At 35.4% G+C, this 14,802-nt stretch overlaps 1 protein-coding gene across 2 annotated transcripts in view; it reads right to left on the bottom strand.

Moving 5' to 3' along the window:
• KLHDC10 (kelch domain containing 10) overlaps nt 1–14,802 on the bottom strand; it is a 61,853-nt gene that overhangs the window by 16,265 nt on the left and 30,786 nt on the right. The window lies entirely within an intron of this gene.

Genomic DNA, 14,802 nt, shown 5'->3' on the forward strand with positions numbered 1-14,802 from the left:
TTCCTTAGAGGAGAACAAAAACACAGGCCAACTAAATTAAACTGAAAATATTAGAGTACTACATAAATATAATCACAAATGTGAATGAGTCATGTATAAATTAAAATACACACACATAAAACCTATGATTTGTCCACAATATATAATTAAACACTTAAAAAAAGAAAACTAGCTTTCAAAGTTATAGCAAAATTTAGAATTTAAATACCACTCCAGACATTATGGCAGTTAACAAAAAATATCCTTATAGTTATCTCAAAGAGCATCTTTCATTCTATTAAGAGCTTTACTAAGAAAAGCTACAATTTATATTTAAAAGCTTTCTGAAGTTTAAATTACATCAACTAATTCACCAAAAATTACTTCAAGGTTATTTTAGAGTAAAAAGTCCTAAAATGTTATGTTATTTCTATTATCCTTACAATTTTTTATACCAGCCTACACAAACTCTTACATAGCTATAGAACCAAGGATGCTTAAGTCCATACTGGATGGAATAAGAAGCTACTATTGTTGTCTCTTGTTGTCTGGTACCCTAGACTTAGCTACTTTCTTATATTAGGAATAGATACTAGTATAACGTTAATTAATATTTAGGACGATGCTGGACACCTAACAAACATCTGTTATATAAATAAATACTTATTACCAACCTAACATAGGCTTTATAAATTCTCTTAATCAAAATACCACTTCCTAGGGTATAATTTCCAATAAGAACTAAAAAGAAGTCACACAGACTTAGAGAAACTAAAAAACAAATGAAACATGATCACTGAATCCCTCAACTCCTGTCAGTCCTGCCTGAGAATTTCTGCTGGCTCCTTCCTGCTCAAGTACAGAGTCCTCAGTCTGTTATTTTGAGCCTCTCATGACCTAAGTTTGTCTTGATCTCTCACACTCCTGCTTTAGTTTGTCTCTCTGCTTGGAAAGCCACGTTCTTCCCTTAGCCCTTGGCCTGGTCCCCTACCCTTCAATGCCTACTTGTGGAAATGCCTCTGAGTCAAGCCCTTACAGCTTTCTTGTCAATAAAACCCTAGGGCGGGGGATCCCTGAGTGGCTCAGCAGTTTGGCACCGCCTTAGGCCCAGGGTGTGATCCTGGAGTCCCTGCATGGGGCCTGGTTCTCCCTCTGCCTGTGTCTCTGCCTCTCTCGTGTGTCTCTCATGAATAAATAAATAAAGTCTTAAAAAAAAAAAAAAACCTAGGGCCTTTATGGTTCAGTACCCTGCAATTCAAATACACACAATAGGATTATTACACCGTAACTATGTAAATACATGAATATAGTATTAGGCAAACTACAGTTAGAAAATTTACTCATGAGCTGTGATTTACCTCAACTAAAAAACTCAATTTCTCTTTCTAGGAATCTTGAAACACAGAAAGTGTGGTGTGGAAGATAAAGCAAAGGCTCCTACAAATATCTAGATTTGAATCCAGGTTTTTTCTAACTGCTACCTTGAGCAAGTCACTGACCCTCACTGCGTCTCAGCTTCCTCATCTGTATAAGGGGATATTATTCTTGTAACTCACAGATTTTTCATATTTCTATTAAAATGTTTATTGGTTTATTTGGAATCTTTCCAAGTATCTGTGAGCTATTTGAAGAAAGAGGAATGTAGTTGCATTCATTCACCTTCCTAGCAGCAAGCCTAAGGCACACAAAAAAAAAACTAAACAAAAATTTACAAATCTAGTTTTTCTCTACTCATTTTGTTAACATTTGTTTTCTTCTCCAAATAGGTTATAAGCTCCTCAAGGGCAAAGAGCATATATAACAATTATCCTTGTATTACCCACAACACCTGAAACAGTTGGAGTTATAAAAAAGACACTAAGAGCCTCACTGATTTAGTGAAATCAGTTTTCAGGTCAAAGTACACAGTGACAGGGATGATCAAAACAGTATATAGCTCTCAATGAACTTAAGAGATATAGGATTTCCAGGGCAGGGGATGGAATTGTGCAATAGTCTTCTCAAAGCAGAAATGCTTCTAAAAATCAGGGAGGCAAATTTAAAGAAAAAAACATAACAGAGTTGCTGTGGTCAATAGATGGGAACTCTAAGAATCTCTAAAATGTCATTTGCTTTACCACCTGGAATAAACAGATAATTTTTTTAAATTGCTTTTCGACAAATATGAAAAGACATACAATATATTCTAGGATTTTCTCTCAGTGGCTGTATAGCAGATATTCCATTATAAGTTGACAACTATTTTTGTGACAAATGTTAACTTAGATTAAAGGTTGAGGAGTTAAAAAAAAGGTTGAGGAGTTAGTGAAAAGATGGTTTTATATTTATCTACTCACTGATTCATTAATTAAGCCAAAAATATTAGTGTATACTTGCTATGTACCAGGTACTGTGTAAGGTGCTGGGGATACAGTGGACCACTACCATTTTTGTCCTCTAGAGCTTATTATACTCTAGTCCTGAGTATGTTAATGTTGAGCATTTGAAATGAGGATGGTCCAAACAGAGATATGCTTTCAATGTAAATACCCACTGGATTTCAATAACTTAGTATCCAAAAATGAATATAAAATTACTAATTTTCATATAAAATATGTTGAAATGATATTTTTGATGTCCTGAGTTAACTAAAAGTATTAAAATTAATGCCATCTGTCTTTTACTCTTTTAATGTGACTACCAGAAATTTTTAAAACATTTCTATTGAACAGAGCTGGTCTAACTCAATTGTTGGCTTTTGTAAGTAATTTCATTATCTATGCAAATTAAATTGCTGGGTAAAGAGCATCTGATCAATGTTTGATAAATATTAAACATGCTGTCAAGAAGTCTGATAGCTGGGAGTAAAGAGGTAACACTTTTTTCTCTTTAGTAAGTAACTAGAGATTTCTTTGTACATATTTATAGCCCAAGAGTGACTAACGTATCAGAAAGTCAAATTTTATTTTAAATAAATCATGGGAATTTGTCAGGGCTAATGCCATGGAGACTAAGCATTGATTTTCATTATGTGGGATATAGCACAGGCTCATCAGCCTTGACCAAAATAAAATTGGGTTTTAGATTGTTAGATAGTTATCTGAATCCTCCCCCAAATTCTCCATGTGCAAATCCTACTTTCCTAAAAATGACTTGCCACTAATAAAATCACCCAGAGAATTAGATTACCTGATTCAGGAACTTCCACTAGGAATTCCCCAAATTCTCCATGTGCAAATCCTACTTTCCTAAAAATGACTTGCCACTAATAAAATCACCCAGAGAATTAGATTACCTGATTCAGGAACTTCCACTAGGAATTCCCCAAATTCTCCATGTGCAAATCCTACTTTACTAAAAATGACTTGCCACTAATAAAATCACCCAGAGAATTAGATTACCTGATTCAGGAACTTCCACTAGAAAATATAAAAAAGTAAAATGTTAAAAAGTCAAAAATTAAAACTGAACTTGTATGCAGAGGTGGACTTCCAGTATCCAGAAGGTAACATCCAGCTAAGGGAGCATGTACCTACAATGTTTGAGCCATTTTCTCTTACATGTGCTCACCTTGTCACGAACACTTGCTCTTTACCCCAGGGCAAAAGCAGAAAGTACGGTAACCAGGAAAATGGGCTTTAGTTTCTAGACCAAATAAAGAAGCTAGCTGTCCAACGTAAGGTGACAGATGATTAGGTTGCTACCAATGTTTTCACCATCACAACATTACAACAAAGCTTCCATTACATACGTTCATATACCAATGTGTAAGTTCTTTGGGTTAAAGGAAAATACGCTTTAAATTGTTATAAATACAATGTGAGGGATCCCTGGGTGGCGCAGCGGTTTGGCGCCTGCCTTTGGCCCAGGGCGCGATCCTGGAGACCCGGGATCGAATCCCACGTCGGGCTCCCAGTGCATGGAGCCTGCTTCTCCCTCTGCCTATGTCTCTGCCTCTCTCTCTCTCTGTGACTATCATAAATAAATAAAAATTAAAAAAAAAATACAATGTGATAGAGCCATATTGCTTTCCAAAAAGACCGCAACAATTTATATTCCCAGCAATGCTTTCTGGAAGTGCCTATTTCTTCACTCCTCTTCAACCTTTTTCATTTGTGCCCATCGGTAAGGGTGCAAAGTGGTCTCAGATAATTGGTACTTCCCTGATTTTTACTAGTTCACATGTTTATCAGCCCATTTATATTTCTTCTTTGGGGAACTGCACAATCATATCCCTTTCCTACTTTTCCATCTACTGGGTTATCTCACAGATTTGTGGAAATTATTTATTTATTGTATTTCTTTCGTCCAGCTTGCAGCTTGTCTTTTGTTTATGGCATCTTTTAATGTATGGAAGTTTCCATATAACTGAATCTCTCAATCTTTTTTTTTTAAGATTTTTATTTTTTTATTTATTCATAGAGATGCAGAGAGAGAGAGAGAGAGAGGCAGAGACACAGGCAGAGGGAGAAGCAGGCTCCATGCAGAGAGCCTGACGTGGGACTCGATCCAGGGTCTCCAGGATCACGCCCTGGGCTGCAGGCGGCGCTAAGCCACTGTGCCACGGGGGCTGCCCCAATCTCTCAATCTTTTAATAAAAGTTCCTTTGGAAAAAAAAACAAACAAAAGAAAGACAAGAAAAAGACTGCTTTCTATCTCATTTATCTCTGAATCATAGAATTATAAAAATAAAAAAAAGAATTATAAAAATATTTTCATTTACTTCTAGCAATTTTATAGTTTTGATTTTTATACTCAGAACCCAGAACTTATTTTGTGTATTACAGGAGGTAGGGCTTGAATCTTCCCCCCAAAATGGATTGGCAGGCAAACACTATACTGAGTTGAAATGTCACTGTTCTCACATACTAAATTGATATTTGGGAAAATCCCAATATCCAGGTCTAATCACAAAATTGGACACAAAATCCATTACTCTTTAAGAAAACACACAATCAGAGTGCCTGGGTAGTGCAGTTGGGTAGTGCAGTCCAACTCTTGGTTTCAGCTCAGGTCCTGATCTTAGGGTTTGTGAGCTCAAGCCCTGTGACCGGCTCTGTGCTCAGCACAGAGTCTGCTTGGGAATCTCTCTCTCTCTCTCTCTCTTAAGTAAGTAAATAAATAAATAAATAAATAAATAAATAAATAAATAAAAGAAAGAAAGAAAGAAAGAAAAAAAGAAAGAAAAGCAGTCAGTATAAAGCAATACCACAGAATCTTAAATACAAAAGCTTACAAATAAAATAGCATAACATTTATTGCTTAAGAAGTCTACTAACAGGATGAATCCACCTCTAAATGATCTATTAAAAATTTGTGGGGAGGCCATTTTAAAAAAGTAAAAGCCTTTATTGCTAAAAGTATTAGCTAGTTGTAAATATCAAATAGCCTAAAGGATATACTCAGTTTCAATAAACTGGCCACTTTTTTTTTTCCCCAAATATAAAGCTTTCCATTACCTCTACTGGAGAAGACAGGTCTTCTGTTGTACACCTGGAAGCCTGGACAGGAAAGCCAAGGAAGACTGAGCCAGCTGGCTCCTGCTCCTGGCCAGCAAGCAGACCTTTTTACTACTCCCAGAGTCCAAGCTGCTCAGGCAAAAGCAATCCATTCATATCAGTATGCACTATTACAGTTATGTAAGCATTTCCTACCAAAGGAACTCCACACCCTGTATGAGATGCATATGTAAGATTTGGCTTCTCAGGGCAGAGTAATCTTAATGTCTAAGATAGCAGCAATAAAATAAATTTGCTTTGACAGGCTCTGGTGTTGTCGTTGTTAATCTTAAGCACTGAGCACAGCATACTTGAGATAGCTGTTACACTGTACCTAGTTACATATCATCAATGGCTTCTGGGCTCTATTCAGTTCTGTCAGTTGTGCTGTATATTTATCAACTGCTATACCATTATTACACTGTTTCAATTATGATAGCTTTGAGGTATCTGTCAACATCTAGTAGAACAAATTCCCCTTTGTGTTACTTTTTCAAAAACTTCTTGGCTGTTTTTCTCCATTTACTCTTGCGATGAATTTTGGAATCAATCTGTTTAAAAAATAAAAAAAAGGCCCTATAAAAAGTCCCTTGGTATAAGACACCATTTTATCCAGGCAATCAACGTTAACATCATCATAATTGGACAAATCAACACCACTGCAATGGAAACAAACACAATATTACTTCCGGGTGGGGACACCTGGGTGGCTCAGTCAGTTAAGCGTCTGACTCTTTGATTTTGGCTCAGGTCATGCTCTCAGGGTCATGAGATTGAGCCTCGCATGGGGCTCCACACTGGGTACAGAGCCTACTTAAAATTCTCACTCTCCTTCTCCCTTGGCCCCTCCTGGCTCACTCTTTCGTGCTCTAAAAGAAAAAAAAAAAAATGACTTCAGGGTATTCCTACCAAAAAGCATAAGGTGAATGCAATCATGAAAAAACTTGAGACAAATCCAAACTTCATAAGGGGTATTCCACAATATAACTGGTCTATAATGTTAAAAAATTTCAATGCAAAGCTAAAGATACGAGAACTGGATACAACACATAATTTGGGATTTTCTTTTACTACAAAGGATGTTGGACCAATTGGCAAAATCTGAAAGGAAAGTCTGTAAGTTAGATACTAGTGGTAATTTTATCCATACCACTAATGGTAATTTATAGTGTTAATACCCTATTTTGTGTACTAGCTTTGCGGCCAAAGAGAGTATCTGTTTCCCAGGAAGAGACACTAAAGTATTTAGGGGTAACGGGGCATCATGTCTGTAGCTTACCCTCAAATGGTTCAAACAAAACCAATGTGCATGTGCATATGTATACATGTGTTTTATATATATATATATATATATATATATAAAGGGGGTGAACGGGGAGAGGAAAAGAGAGGGATCAGGATCAAACAAATGTGATCAAATGTTAACATTTGGGGAAAGGTATAGAATTTTTTTTTACCATGCTTATAGCTTCTTTGTTGAGTTTGAAATTATGTCATAAAGGAACATAATCTCTAGTCACTTAACCTCATCTTTTTTTTTTAATTTTTTAATTTATTTATGATAGTCATACAGAGAGAGAGAGGCAGAGACACAGACAGAGGGAGAAGCAGGCTCCACGCTCCAGGAGCCTGATGTGGGATTCGATCCCGGGTCTCCAGGATCGCGCCCTGGGCCAAAGGCAGGCGCCAAACCGCTGCGCCACCCAGGGATCCCAACCTCATCTTTTTTGATAACCATCAGTATAGTTTTATTGTTTTCTTCTTGTTCTTTATTTCTAAGTACTTTATAATTTTCCACACAATGGTGAATGGATTATTTCTTTTATTTTCTACTTGAGTTGTTAATATATAGGAAGTAATTTATCTTTGCAAGTTCAAATTTTATCCAGCCAACTGTCTGAACTCTGGTATTAGTTATCATTAATTATCTCAAATTTTATAGTAGACAATAATGTACATGTTATTAATGACAACATTCAGCCCTTTCTTTCCAATATATGTATGTATCTTTTATTTTTTCCCTTGTCTTCTTTGGTATTGGCTGAAACCTCCAGAACAAGGTTGAAGAGTGGAGATGATAGCATTTTTGTCTAATTTTTACTTTAATGAGGATATTGATAATGTTTCACCATTTTATATACAATATTTGCAATTGGTTTCTTATAGATAGCCTTTCAATAAAATAAATTTTCCTTTATTCTTGGATGCTTGCATATTTGTTCCTTCCTGGAATGGGTATGGTTTTTAATAAAATTTTTATTGAAATGTAATATACAGAAAATTGCAAATAAGAGCTTGATGCATTTTAACAAAATGAACACACTGAGTATCAAATTTTATTAAATGCTTTTTTTTAAAATGCTTTTTTTGATATCAAGAAAATCTTACTGGTTTTTCCACTTTTCTGATTTTATTGAAATGATTAAGCTTTCTTATTTTTCCTTCCTTTTCTCCTAAAACTCTACATCCTATTACCTCAAAATATATATTTTTAAAATCCATAAACTTGTGGCACCTGAGTGGCTCAGTTAAGCAGCCTACTCTTGATTCCAGCTCAGGTCATGATTTCAGGGTCCTTCTGAGCTCCTCACTCAGCAGGGAGTCCACCTGAGGATTTTCTCTCCCTCTCCCTCTGGCCCTTCACTGTTCGCACACACAAGCACCTTCTCTTTCTCTCTCTCAAATAAATAAATCTTAAAACTTTTGTCTTCCTAACAATATTAAGAATAAACCACATACAGGGGCACCTGGGTGGCTCAGTTGGTTAAGCAACCAACTGGTAATTTTGGCTCAGAGTCGTGAAAATCAGCCAGGCTCATTGTAGCGACTGGTTAAGATTTTTTTCTCTTCTACTCCTCCACATCTCCCCCACCAAGCTCAAGCACATATTCTTTCTCAAAAAAAAAAAAAAAAAAAAAAAAAAAAAAAAAAAGAAGAAGAAGAAGAAGAAGAAGAAGAAACCACATAAGGAAAGAAACTTGGCTATTAACAGTGATTACTTCTGAAGAAGGGAATAAGGTGAAGAGTAAAGATGTGAAGCAGGACCTTTGCTTTTTTAAATTTAACCTCTTTTATTGTGAAATATAACACATGTGCAGGAACACATGTAACTATAAATGCATAGCTTAATAAATTATCAAAGGTAGTCATCACTCAGGTTAAAATACTGAACACTACCAGCACTAAGATGCCCCCAAAAGGTCACAACTCTCTCCATCCTACCTCCTTCACTTCTAGAGGAAATTTATTTCCTATTTTTATGGTAACCATAAAATTTACTTTCTTTTAATAGCTCTATTATACCTAAGTATGCATCCCTAAACAGTATTGTTTATTTTGGCCTAGTTTTGAAGTAGATATTAGTAGAATGATACAGTATGTATTCTTTCTGGGCTCTTTCATTCATAGTTATGTTTCTGAGATTCAATCATGTTGTTCAAGGTGAAGGAGTCTGTTTATTTCTGTTGTCAAATAGTATTTCTTTGTATGAATATATACCACGATTTATCCACTCTATGTCGCATGAATGGACATTTGGGTTGTTTCAAATTAGTGACGCTTAATGCTGCTATAAACATTTTTATACATGTCTTCAGGTGCACAGGGACCCACATTTGTTGGCTGTAAACCTAGAAATGTTTCTGAGTCACAATATATGGAAATCTTTACCTTTGCTAGATAAAGCCAAACTGTTTACAAAATACTTATTATTGGTATTGTCAGTCTTTTTAATTTACCAATTCCTATCAGTTTGTAGACCTATTCCATTGTGGTTTTAATAGGCATTTGTCTCATTACTAATGAGATTGAGCACCTTTTCCTGTTTATTGGCTAACTGGATTTTTTTTTTTTTTTTTGAGAAATGCCTGCTCAAGCCTTCAATACATTCTTCTACTGAGATATCTGTCTTTTTCTTACTAATCTGTTCAAACTTGTTATATATGCTTGAGATAAGGACCTTCATTTTTATGTATTTCCAAGTTATTTGAATTTTAATAAGCCCATATTACACCCATAAATTCTAAAACAAAAAGTCAGATGATCTTGAGCAATTTTACTGTCTCCTTACCCCCAATTTGTTTAAATCATCTGAGATGTTATAGAATGTTACTTACATCTATTTATACAAACATATAAATATACACACACATACACACATTTGTATTTATATTATTCTGTATTTTTATAGAATGTTATGTATATATAAAACATACACACATACATACACACATCAATATTATTCTTCTGTATTTTCATACATCTTTTCTTAAATAATTAAACTCAGCTTCAAGTTTAATTGTTTGGATGCAACGCTACGTTTTACTGGTTTCTTTGCACACTGTTGCTTCCTATATCCCAACCTTCTTCTTTCTTGGATTTTTCATTTTACTGAGAGTATCTCTTCAACGTAATTTTATCAAAAAGAATATGTAAACTTCCAGAGTTCTCATTTATTTTTACCCCACTTAAACATTAGTGAGGCTGGGTACAAAGTTCTGTTCAAAATAATTTTCTCTCAGAACACTGAAGGTATTATCATCTAGCAAATCATGTTGCCGGTGAGAAATTAAAAACCAGTCTGATTCTTAGTCTTGGTCTAAGATTAAGAAAATGTAAACTACGTTCTTTCTCTGGAATCATAAGGAAGTCAGCAATATATAGCTAGATGTTTTTGTTTTTGTGTTCTTCCTGCCCTTTATACTTGAAAAATCAGCCTTTCTTCAGTATAGGGAAACATTCTGTATTTCTTTATTTTCTGCCTTCCACTGTCTGATCTTTCCTTCTGTAACTCTATGAAATGGATACTGGATCACTTAGATTTATCCTCAAAGTATTAATTTCTCTCATGTATTTTCTCTTTTGGTCTTCATGATGGTCTCTATATTTCTTCTTTTTAATTTTCATAAAAATTGGTCTTAAACTTATCTTTTAACACTCCAACTGCATTTTTATGTCAGCAATCAAGACTTCAACACAGAACTAATTCTTTAATCATTCATTTTTCTCCACAGTAGCTGTTTTTTTATTTATGGACCCTATTCACTCTTGACTCTGAGGAAACCTCTTATGATCAGAACTTCCTAAAGTTCCATTCTGCCTCCTCATTATCTCTGTTTCCACCAAGTCAGCTATTTCATTTGTTCATCTTAGTTATACTCTTTCAAGTTTAATCTCCCTCCAATGTCTGATGGGTCTGGATCACCCACTTATATTAATAAATGAAGGACTACTTGGTTAGTAATTGCAAGAGACATGGTTTCCTCAACAATTGAATTACTCTTATCTACAAACCTCCAAATGGGAAGTCTCTCTCACTGTGGGCCTCTGCAGGTAAATGGTACACTGACAGACAAGTTGTCCTTTAGAAGTAAAGAAAAGGTAAGTAGCTTTGCCTTAGTACTGCCAGATAAGAAAGGTCGTATTTTGGTGGTACAGTCCTTTAATGCATGTCACACCTTGATGGAGCTCCCTTTCTTTTCCTGCCCCTATTCCACCTTCCTCATCCCAAACTCTGCTTTGTATCTCCACTCTCTCTCTCTAATCCCAGTCCATAACATAGGAACATTGCCTGCTCAACCTCCTCCAAAGCAAATCCTCTAACTCTGCCTGAGGAGCTGTCCTCATAGCTTTCTTTATCCTAGGAATGAATGCTGTTGCCAGAGCTCTTTATATGAAAAGAGAGAAGGGAACTGTTTTGGCAGAAGTCCCCTAATTATTTGCCTTGATGTTCCATTTTTCCTGTACTCGCTCCCTAACTCCCACACTTGCTGATGCTGGGCTTGGAGTTTCAGGAAAGAGGCCCTACTAAGAATTCTCTGACTTCCAGCATGCAGCAGGAGCACCTATTTTGGGTTGCATTTTATTCTGTTCTGATTTCTCAATCAATATAATTCCAACTGCTTTCTATTACCCTGAAATTCCTTAGACTTTCTGGTATTATAAAATAATAAATGAAAGCAGCTAAGATTAACTCAACACTGGGTAAACGTAAAAACTCAAGTGCTTTGTACATAATATCTCTCGATCTTCACAATAACCCTATGAGGTAGGTACTACTATCATCATCCTTATTTTACAGATGAGGAAATTGAAGACAAAAATTAAAAAAAAAAAAAAAAAAAAGAGTAAGAAACTTGCCCAAAGTCACATAGTTGGTAAATGTTAGAGCCTGGATTCAGACATAGATAATCTGGGTTCAAAGCCTTCCTATTGTACAATTATGATTTGTTCTTTTTCTTATGTCTGCCTTTTCTTTTGCAATGGTATTAAGAAACATAGAAAGATAAATGGGTATGTTTAGGCCATCATTTTGTAATGGAAACCCATTGTTTTTATTATACCAGTACTGTTTTCACACCACACTTTTAATTGGTAGAGAGATCTTTCAGAGAAAATGCAGCATCTAGTGAAGGAATCCAGTGACAGAAAACGAGCCCTTTGAAACTGTTAAATCAGAATAAACAGAGGTAATATATAGGATTCCCAAAATGAGAGGCTTGAAAGTAGCAATTTCAAAAGTATAGGTTTTTTTTTTTATCTAAGAAAACAATAAACAAGAGTATTTTTGTATTCTCAACAACCCATTAGTTACTGTCACACCACCAGAGAGAAGTTGAGAATGTACAAAAATTTTAGTGCCATCCGATTCCCTGACAGTGGCCTTCTTAATAATTCAATTGGACTATAATACAAATGATATACCTACCACATGCACTGTACTATGACTGGAAATGAAATGAAAGGCACTGTCCCACTATCCCTGCCCTTACAGAGCTTACAGTCTAATGGCAGGCATGGACAAGGAAACAAATGACTATAATTCTGTGTGATAAGTGATATAATACAGGGAGGTACCCTGAGGGTGTCATCAGAACAGAGATGGGCCTTCCAAGGAGCTTTCCCTGGAAATAACTCTTAAACTAAGGGGTCAAGAATACATTATTATTGGTTTGGGGAGATCATAAACTGAATTTATCATCTTTTCTCTCAAATCTACCCCACTACCCACCTATATAACACATACAAAGAGCACAAAGGTCCACACAGAGAGCTCCTCTTCAATGTTAGTTAAACCAATCAAGTCTCATCAGATTCTTCTTCCTTATATATCAAATTAATTCCCTACTCTCTGCTTCTAATATAGCTACCTTCACTGCAGCCTCCATCATTTCTCACCTTGATAACTGTAATAACCTCATAATTGGTCTTTCAGTAAAATCAATCGTTAAAAAAACAAAAGGATTCTGAAAACTCCTGTTGGGTGGCATCCCACTTAATCTGGCTTTCTCCAGCTTCTTTTCTCCATACTCTTTCCCACTATGCTGAACTCCCTATAGTTCTCTGAGAGATTAGGCTCTGTTTTGCCTAACTCCCTTTATTTAAGCTATGTGATCCCCATGATTAGAGATGTTCTAACCCTCTGCTCATTAACACCTACTCAGCCTTTAAGTACATCCCTTCTGAAGTCATCCTGATGGCCAGTCTTCTCGATGCTCCCCACAAGCGGAGTCAGGTACCTCTTCTGTGTAATCTCATACCATACTACCTCATCAGGACACTTATCACAAAGAATTACACTCAGGTTAATTTCTGTAATTGTTTCTTTATCTGATCCTCTATTATCTAGATACTGAGCTAGTACACTGCCTGTTACACAGGAGGCAATCAAGAAATATTAAAAGAATGAAAGAATGAACGCACGAACGAAGAGAATTAAGTCTGTGAAGGCTGATGAGAGAACCAAAGGAGAGAGATAATGGAGAGGAGGACAGAACGCTGGAGCAGTACCCACCTCTAGTGGGGAGGAAGAAAGAAGCTAGTGAAGGAAACAGAATGAACAATCAAAGAGAAGAAAACATCTAAGATTGTACAGTGAAGTAACCTAAAAGAAGAGGGAAATTTAAGAAGGTGCAGGTGGTCAACAGCATCAAACACTACAAACAGGTCAAAGAAGGCGAGAACTAAGACAAGACCACTGACGGAGAGGCAGTCACTGGTGGCTGATGATGGTGATGCTGGGTTTACTTCCGCCTCCCTCAGCACTGGCAGAAGGCACCTTCCTCAGCCATTGTTGGAGGCAGGTTAGGGCTTACAACAAAATAATCCATGGTGTCCGACTTACCTGTGCTAAGCTCTTTTTTCCATAATTAAAAAATTGAAAAAAAGAATACTCCAAAGAAAATTAAATCTCACCAAACAGATATACGGTTATTTCACTACTTTGGGGTTTTTTAAAAAAAAATATTTATAGTTGTACAAAACTGGTATTAAGTTCTATACCCTAATTTATAAATGTCTTAATTGTATTTAAATTTAGTTAGCCCAAGTTAGCTTTCTCATTGTAAATTAATAAATTAGCATCTTAGTTTATAAGTAGAAAAAAAAATCTTATAGATGTGCCTGCATGGCCACATATGCACAGTGGTTCTTGTCATATAATGCTAAAACTAGATCTTAATTTGTACCAAGAAAATTATTATTTATTAAGGATAACATATCACCCTAAGTATCTTATCTTGACCCATTTAGTCTAGATTTTATTCTTTCTATGCTGTGGAACATGGCTGTCAAAAATAGATTCGGTACTAGATATAGAAACATCTATAGCAGCTGCAAGACTTTTTTAAAAATAATCTTCAGTCAAAATTAGATATAGTGGGTTAAAATAATTTAATAAAGTCTAAATCACCACATTAAGCATGCTTGTCTGACAATTTGTTATATCTAGAAAGATAGTGTGAAACAGTTTTTAACACTCTTTTGAGGTTTTTTTTTTTTTTTTTGGTATGGAGTATGTTTTGGTGGAAAAAATAAGAAATAGAAGGAATGCAACATTTCTAAGAGTAATAATTACTAGGTCAAAGGATGTCAACATTTTTAAGGCTTTCTACATCATATTGCCAAATTAAATCCTGATACGCTGTGTTAAATTTACACTTCCCTCAGTGTATGAGCTTCATATCACCATATTCTTGTCAACACTTGGTATTCTTATTTTTAGTCTTTAGCCAACCTCACAGATGAAAATGATATCTTATTTTAGTTGTCATGTTTATATTAACTGTGAAAATAAATATTTGTTCATATTTATTGACTTTTCCTTTTTATGAATTGATTATTCATTGTCTTTTTACCTATTTCTCTAGTGGGCATTTGCTTTTAAACTATTGATTTATAAGAGCTCTTTATATATTCATGATAGTAACCATTTGTTACAAATATTTCCCTTTTTAAAATTTATCTTGTTTTTTATGTTTTTTTTTTCTTTTAAAGTTTATTGAATACACTGCAAGGGAACGGCAGGCCAGACAACAAAGGAGAGATTGCTGTTATTTATGGTTTTTGA

The sequence above is a fragment of the Vulpes vulpes genome, chromosome 7, assembly GCF_048418805.1.
Source record: "Vulpes vulpes isolate BD-2025 chromosome 7, VulVul3, whole genome shotgun sequence".
NCBI lineage: Eukaryota > Metazoa > Chordata > Mammalia > Carnivora > Canidae > Vulpes > Vulpes vulpes.